At 34.3% G+C, this 8360-nt stretch overlaps 2 non-coding genes across 2 annotated transcripts; one reads left to right on the top strand and one right to left on the bottom strand.

Moving 5' to 3' along the window:
- Positions 1-3862: 3862 nt before the first annotated feature.
- On the top strand, positions 3863-3934 carry TRNAD-GUC (transfer RNA aspartic acid (anticodon GUC)). Its single transcript has one exon. It is a non-coding gene; the product is annotated as a tRNA-Asp (tRNA).
- A 4000-nt stretch (positions 3935-7934) lies between these two features.
- On the bottom strand, positions 7935-8038 carry LOC136225248 (small nucleolar RNA R71). Its single transcript, XR_010686974.1, has one exon. It is a non-coding gene; the product is annotated as a small nucleolar RNA R71 (small nucleolar RNA).
- Between the last annotated feature and the right edge of the window lie 322 nt (positions 8039-8360).

Genomic DNA, 8360 nt, shown 5'->3' with positions numbered 1-8360 from the left:
TAATCCTACACTACTGATAAAACTAATAAAATATAGATGATGTGGAAATGATTATTAAATTATTTAAACATTACTGTTAGCCAAACCCTAATTTTATCCCTTGAATCTGTTGAAAGCAAAATGACTTTTCACTTTCCTAGATGAAGAATGAAGACGACTGGGAAATGATGAGGAGAACAATGGCGACCATGAAAGACAATGCTTTCTTCTCTAGGAAACGAGGAAAACAACTGGCAAAGTGAAGGAGACTTGAAGCTTTCTCCGATCCAAACTATCTCAAGAAATTAGCCCGACTGTTGGATCTAGCATCGGAGATTGCCCGAACTCTGAAGTCCGACTGGTTTCTGCCAAGGGTGAGGTATTTACTGCATACACTTATCTCTTCCTTCCGTAGTTTTTCTTCGTCTTCTTCAACCGTTTTCTTTAGTTTGCAATTCTAGGCAGCCCTGTCCTTGGATACTTGGCTGCTGGCATCTTGATTGGTCCTTATGGTCTCTCTATTATTTGTCATGTATATGGGAAAAAAGCAATTGCTGAATTTGGAGTTGTTTTCTTGTTATTTAATATCGGCCTTAGGGTGGAATATGTTTACTGAAATTTTGTTCTTTGAATTTAGAGCATCTCCGACCCTTCCCATATGAAGGGTTGGAAATGATGAATTGGGGAGAGTTAGGGATTGGGGATAAAAATATAGAGAATTAGGGATAGGGAAGGCATGGAGATGCTCTTAGACCCTGATAATTCAATACTGAAGCTATCATTTTATCTTTTATAGTTGTCTGATGAAAGGCTTAGTTCCATGAAGAAATATGTTTTTGGGTTAGGCTCAGCTCAGGTACTGGAAGATATTTCTTTTCTATAACCTTCACTGTTGAAGACCGCCCTATATACTATACATTTATACAAATTCGTTTACCTTGATCTGTAACATACATGATACAGGTTTTATTGACAGCAGTGGCTATTGGCTTGGCTGCCCATTTAATCGTTGGAAATGGGATAGCATTGTCTTCAACTGATGTTGTCCTACAGGTAACATATCTAAACAGATAATTTAATCTATTTGGAAATAGGCTAGCATTGTCTTCAACTGGCTGCCCAATATAATATAAGAATTGTAATTCTTCAAACTAATTCTAAGTTCTAACTAAAGGAAAGAAAGATTTAACAAATAATTTAATCTATTTGGAACCAAATGCAAACTTCCTAACCGAAATGCTATGATAAGTGTACTCTATACTTTTATATCTGGAAGTTGACTATGTTAACTTGATATGGCGTTTTTCTTCAGGTCCATAATATTTGCATTCTAATTGCATTTTTAAAAATCTATACAAATAATAAGAATAATGTTCTTGATGTGATCTACTTGTATTATCTTGATCATGTACTTGCTCTCTTTGTTCCTTTACCTGTCTAGAATAATGTTATTGCTTTTTTGTTTTATCTCTCGAGTATTGATCTTGGCAAGTAACAGATCTTTTGTTGGTTACTCTGCTGTTAAAATGGAAGTTTTAAATATAGATAACTCGAGTTCTTGCCTTGGACAATTAGTGATTTGTTAGTTGATACTTATCATGAAACTTGTTTTCATACTCTCAGCCCCTTAAACGATTGAGCTCCGCCATGTGTGCACTATTGCTTGTAGATCATATGTGTCATGGTAATCATTCTGAATTGAAATTGTGTATTTTCAGGTAACACATGTGGACTTCAAGAAGGCAAAAGCAAAGGTGATGTTCAAGAAAGAAAGAAGGTGTACCAGAAGGACTTCATGTTGACAAAAAAAAAATTTCAATCAACTCAGAGCCATGTGTGAATTCAGCAACACATCAGTAACATCAATGTCCATGTCCCTGGGGAAAATGGTATATCAGGAACCCTTGAACCTCATTTCGATGATAAATGTGGTGCGGCTTCTGGGGCGAAGATTGAATCTAGAATGTTGAGTCTGGGGCAATCATTGACAGACTCAGATTCCAATATATCCACTTCAGCTAGATGGTTTTGCTATGATCTTCATATTCTTCCTGACAATCTCAATCAAGTTGAGTCCTCTAAAACATATCCAAACACTTTAATTTCCGGAGCTGGAAAGGAAAACAGAGTTCATAATATGCATATGCTTCTTGAGTCACCTTAACAAAAGGATTCGGTTATGGATTCTGAAGGTATTCGGTTTCTTAGAGGATATCAGCACAGCTTCCAAGCTAATAGCTCGCCTTCTTATTATACTGCTAGTCATGTAAATTGTTACAGTCCAGAACATATATTGAGGAATTCAGCAATGACCTTTAAAAACATTCCTTCTATCATCAGAAAAAGGAATTACAAGGAGGGATGGATGTTATTGATTAAACTTTAGTTGTATTTTAATTGATGGGTGATGCATATGTTACAACTGTTGATATCTTAGGTTTTATTTATGATATGTACCCATGTAATTATTATATACTTGGAGAGTATGCGATCCTCTTTTAATTTTATTAAAAGAAGTAGCATTTATTAAATTTTTACCCTCTGCTCCTATTTTTTTCATGTAAACCTTAATAAAAAATGGAAATCTAAAAATTTAATAAGGGATAATTTTCGTCAGTAAATCTGTCGGTAGATCTTTTTTGGCGCAATTTTGAAAAGGCCAGCATGTAAAATTTCGTTGTATAAATTTCGTCAGTAAAATTTCGTCGCTAAAAGATCTGTTGTGGCATTGTTTAATTGACGTGACAGATGAGGTGGAGATGACATGGAGGCTGAGGTGTTGCACTGTTAGTACCATCTCATCATTCTGTTAGATTAGGGCGTTTTTACTGTAATCTGAAAAATATAAGGATATATTTATGCGTTTATTTGATATAAGGGCATATGTGCTAAAACAGACAAATACAGGGGCAAATATGTGTATTAACCCTTTAGTAAAATTACATGTCATAGTGTTCGAAATTATAATATGGATGAGATTAGTTCATTTTCTTCTTGTTGGCTTGGTATACCGTTTAGCATTTCACGTCTTGCAAAAACAACCATATGAATTGTTCTTCGAATTAAACAGGTCATATAATCCTCATCCTCATCATTAGCATTTCACATCTTGCAAGATCGAGGGTAGCTGAACTAACAGAACCGAGTAATCACCGAATTATTTGTACATAGGGTGAGATCGGAAAAAAATTTACTCACAACACCTAAATTTGGATAGGGGTAGGGGTTAGTATGCATGAATTTTAGGGATACTCGCCCCCACCTCCGAAAAAATTCATCATGATCCTCAAAACATCTCATTGAGATTCTCGCAAAATCTCTCAAATTATATTTTGATTATGAATCTGCAAAATTCTCATCCTGCCCTTTTTCCAACCCTACCAACAACAGAGATAAGAGAAGAGGTATTCGGAAATACATCACAAACGAGTGAACAGTTTGGTAGAGATATTGATCTGAGTTCTATTTGTTAATATATTTTCACTTTAAAATATGCTCCATTTTTGGTTTGGATGGTAATAATAAAGGAGGCTGATATATTTCTATTTCAAGTCTGATGGTTCTTGCATTATTAGCTACTTATAGTTTTGTTCCCATAAATTAATAAGCTCAACATAATAAAGCTTTTTTACATGCCACAAACACAATTTTTTTTTACAATGTAAGAAAATAACTTTATGTTTAATTTCAAAAATGCAATTTTACCTTTAACATATTTAAGTTTAACCAACTTTACACATCATTAATAAAACTCTCTATTAAGTCATTAATTTTGTTATAATCACTGCAAATCTCATACATATGTATACACATAAACAAAATGTAATTGTCAACAATAAACTCTATAACTTAAAAAAGGTTGCCAAATCAAGTAATTAATAAGGTCGTTGTAGTATAGTGGTAAGTATTCCCGCCTGTCACGCGGGTGACCCGGGTTCGATCCCCGGCAACGGCGAGTTTATAATTTTTGTTATTTCTATGCGTGCAAACCCTATTAATATTATAATACCTTGGAGTGAAGGCCAATCATGATTCGGTGGGTGATCAAAATACTCTATCTCTTAATATCCCTATTAAATATTTATATTATGTTGTTGTCTTTTTGCAAAGTTATAGTAGCATTCGATTTACTCTTGAATTGGATCGTCCTTACCTGACCATGCAATGCGTATCAACAATCTCAATTCGGGCTCATTAAAAACTTGTACGTAAGTGTCTTGAAAAAATGGTATTGGATCTTCTAAACGTGGTTGAGAAAAAATCACCAATCTTTCAATAACATTATATGTTATAGTGTTCCACATTATAACATGGATGATATGTGATTCATTTTCTAAATGTTGACTTGGTATATTGCTTAACATTTCACGTCTTGCAAAATCAACCATATGAATTGTTTTTCGAACTGAACGGATCAAATCATGGTCAACGATATCATAATCCTCATCATTAACAACAGGTTGTAAGAACATATATGCTAGGCATATAAAAAAATAAAGAAAAAACTTGATCTTGACTTAAATCTTGAAAGCATTGAATCTACAGAATCATCCACAGTAAAAGAGTGTCAAACAAATTATCACTGCATCATATATCCTATGATAAGCAGAGATGATATATATGGAAGAATTTCAAATCCATTTCCAGATTATAATCCCTTGGAGTGAAGACCAATTATGATTCGGGGGATCATGAAATACTTTATTGGAGTTAAAATGCTCTATCTCTTAATGTCCTGGCAAAATATATCGGGTACGTTGTGGTATCTCGACAAAATCCTAATATCTATCCATGTACTCTTAAGTTAGATTGTGTTTATCACACAATTCAACATGCATCACTAATCTGAATTCGGGCTCATCAAACACTTGCATGTAAGTTTCTTGAAAAAATTGTATTGTATCTCCTAACCGTGGTTGAGAAAAAAGTCATTAATCCTTTAGTAAAATTACATGTCGTAGTGTTCGAAATTATAATATGGATAAGATTAGTTCATTTTCTTCTTGTTGGCTTGGTATACCGCTTAGCATTTCACGTCTTGCAAAAACATTCATATGAATTGTTCTTCAAATTAAACGAGTCATATCATCCTCATCCTCATTATTAGCATTTCACATCTTGCAAGATCGAGGGTATCTGAACTAACAGAACCGAGTAATCACCGAATTATTTGTAGATAGGGTGAGATCAGGAAAAAAAATTACTCACAACATCTAAATTTGGATAGGGGTAGGGGTTACTCTGTATGAATTGTAAGGATACCCGCCCCCACCTCCAAAAAAATTCATCAAGATCCTCAAAACATCCTAATGAGATTCCTGTAAAATCTCTCAAATTATATTTTGATTATGAATCTGCAACATTCTTATCCCGCCTTTTTGCCAACCATACCAACAACAGAGATTAGAGAACAGATATTCGAAAATACATCACAAACGAGTGAACAGTTTGGTAGAGGTAGTGATCTGAGTTGTACTTGTTAATGTATTTTCACTTTAAAATCCGCTCCATTTTCGGTTTGGACGGTAATAATGGAGGCGGCTGATATATTTCTATTTCAAGTCTGCTGGTTCTTGCATTCTTGGCTACTTATAGTTTTGTTCGCATAAATTAATCAGCTCAACATAATAAAGCTTTTTTACATGCCAAAAACAATTTACCACAATTTTTTTTACAATGTAGAAAAATAACTTTATGTTTAATTTCAAAAAGGAAATTTTACCTTTAACATATTTAAGTTTAACTAATTTCACACGTTATTAACAAAACTCCATATTAAGTCATGAATTTTGTTATAATCACGGTAAAATATACCTTAAATATTATCAATATTTACATCAGTTCTGCTACGAATTTGTGTTGTTCATATCTATTTAGAGTACTTTTACGTCCGAATATGTTTCTTTCATGCAAGGTACCTAAATATTTGGTAAAAATCCAAATAGGAGTGAAAAAGGTCAGAAACGAAGGAAAACCCCTACGAAAGGAGTCAAAGACGACGAAAATCAAACGCACCGAAACGAAGACAATGAACGAAGTATGATCCGGGAATAAACACATGTGTCGCGATCGAGATTCCTTATTCTCGATCGCGACACGCGTCGCCCAGTCACTTCTCTCCTCCGTTTTGAAGACTGAAATTTACCCCCCCCCCCCAATCTCGGCAGAGATTTTCTATTCTCGGCAAGGTCAGATTTTCAGGCACTTCGATTTCAAAGATACGCGTCCGTTCGATTGGATAGAAACGTCTCTTCGTAGCAGACACGTCCCCTAGACTCGACTCTTCAACAACTATAAATAGAGAGTTGATTTCAGAGATCAGAGATATAATTGAGAGTTAAGATTTAGTACAGAATTTATGCAGAAATTCTAAGTCAAACGATTCAGAGTTAGAAAGTTCGATTTTGTAAAAACGATATGATGTACGCACATTGTTTATCAAATAATTACATACACAGTAGCATTTAGATTTAGATTAAGATCTGTTTATATTAGTTTACATTTTGGTAGTAGAAGAACCATCTCTATTCCGAAGATTCAGCGAGAAGATTAAGTAGCGGATTCGACCCAGGAGCCTGACAAACTCTAACGAGGTTTGAGGAAAGGATTGACGACCCGGAACTCTCATTTCGTTTGAATGCTTCCATGCTTTTTATTCTCTGTAAACTTGTATCAAATTCATACTTCATCTAATAAAGTTCATGCAATTCAATAAATTTTTATGTAGCACTTCTGTAAACGATCGGAAGTGAGTTCTGGTGTTTTCATTAAAACGTAGTTAAATTCAACATCTTTACAAGGAAACTTTGTTGAACACTTAGGCAAATTCATTCTTCGAGAATTAATTTGGTTAAGGTAGCAATCTATCCCGATCGTAGGAAGATTGTCTGCGGTTCAAAGCCTTTTAATTGAAAGAGTTTGCGTTATTACATTTTTATAGTTTATACAAAGTTTAAAATTGTTTTCTTTGCTTAATGCAAACAAACACAATTATTCTCTTATTTTAAACACTAAACGTTTCTGTTTTGTAATTCATATTCAAAACAGAATTGATTTCTAACATTCTACATATTCTAGCCTAATTCTTATTCTATCAATCTCAAAACCAATTTCAAATAACGATTATCTATTTCTATAAACCTTAAGTCGTATTCAAATTACACATAAATAAGTTTTTGTTGAAAAACGTTCCCTGTGGGATCGATATCTTTTTATTACTACAAGCGAAACTGTGCACTTGCGGAAATCGTTCAACAAGTTTTTGGCGCCGTTGCCGGGGAACGTCAAAATTTTTAACCAAAATTTAGATTTTTCGTGTTTTATTTCGAATCTAGGTTTATATATACTTATTTTAACTTTTGTAATTTATTAATTTATTAATTTTTAATTTACTAATATATTTATTTTTCAAATTCTGTTTTGAAGGTAGCTTCGGTTCGTGTAAGTTTTCAAGTTCATGCGTAGTTCTCGAAGTTCGGGCATTACACCAACCCCATTAGATCCAGAAATTGAAAAGACCATTAGAAAGAAAAAGAAAGACACGAAAAACAAAGAAAAACAAAATTCAGAACCACAGCCAGAAAATATGGCAAATCCACCAACACTTATGGAATATGCTAGGCCAGGGGTGGCCGGTGTAACCAATAGTACCGTTAGACCCAGAATCACCACAAACCAATTTTAAATTAAGCCCGCTTTGCTTAATATGTTGCAAAATAACGTAACATTTTATGGGTTACCTAACGAAAATCCTAACACCCATTTGACAAATTTCCTTGAAATTTGTGACACTTTTAAGATACCAGATGTGACTGCCGAAGCAATCAAACTTCGACTTTTTCCTTTCACTTTGAAGGATAGAGCCAAAGAATGGTTAACTTCTATGTCAGGCGCAACATTTGCAACTAGGGAACAATTAGCCCAAGCGTTTTTATCAAAATATTTTCCTTTAGCAAAAACTGCAAGAGTTAACATCTTTTTCTCATAGTGATAATGAAACTCTTTATGAGGCTTGGGAACGTTTTAAAGAACTTCAACGTTTATGCCCACACCACCAATTTCCAAATGCACTTTTAATACAAACATTTTATAATGGATTGAATCCTACAACTAGAGGATCATTAGATTCTATGTTGGGAGGGTTATTTATGAAGAAGACATCAGCCCAAGCAAGAGAACTTTTGGAGAAAATGGGAATCAACAACAGTATGTGGCCCGCGAAACATGGACACATGTCGGTGGCGAAACCATCATCCTCAACCACATCATCCGTTAAAGGTGTAGTGAATCTTGATCCAGTCATGATGTTACAAGCTCAATTTTCTGCCTTATCGCACAAAATTGATAGGTTTATGGCACCGTGTGATGCCAATGGTAATCCA

The sequence above is a fragment of the Euphorbia lathyris genome, chromosome 3, assembly GCF_963576675.1.
Source record: "Euphorbia lathyris chromosome 3, ddEupLath1.1, whole genome shotgun sequence".
NCBI lineage: Eukaryota > Viridiplantae > Streptophyta > Magnoliopsida > Malpighiales > Euphorbiaceae > Euphorbia > Euphorbia lathyris.
This window is presented reverse-complemented; position numbering and strand designations above follow the sequence as displayed.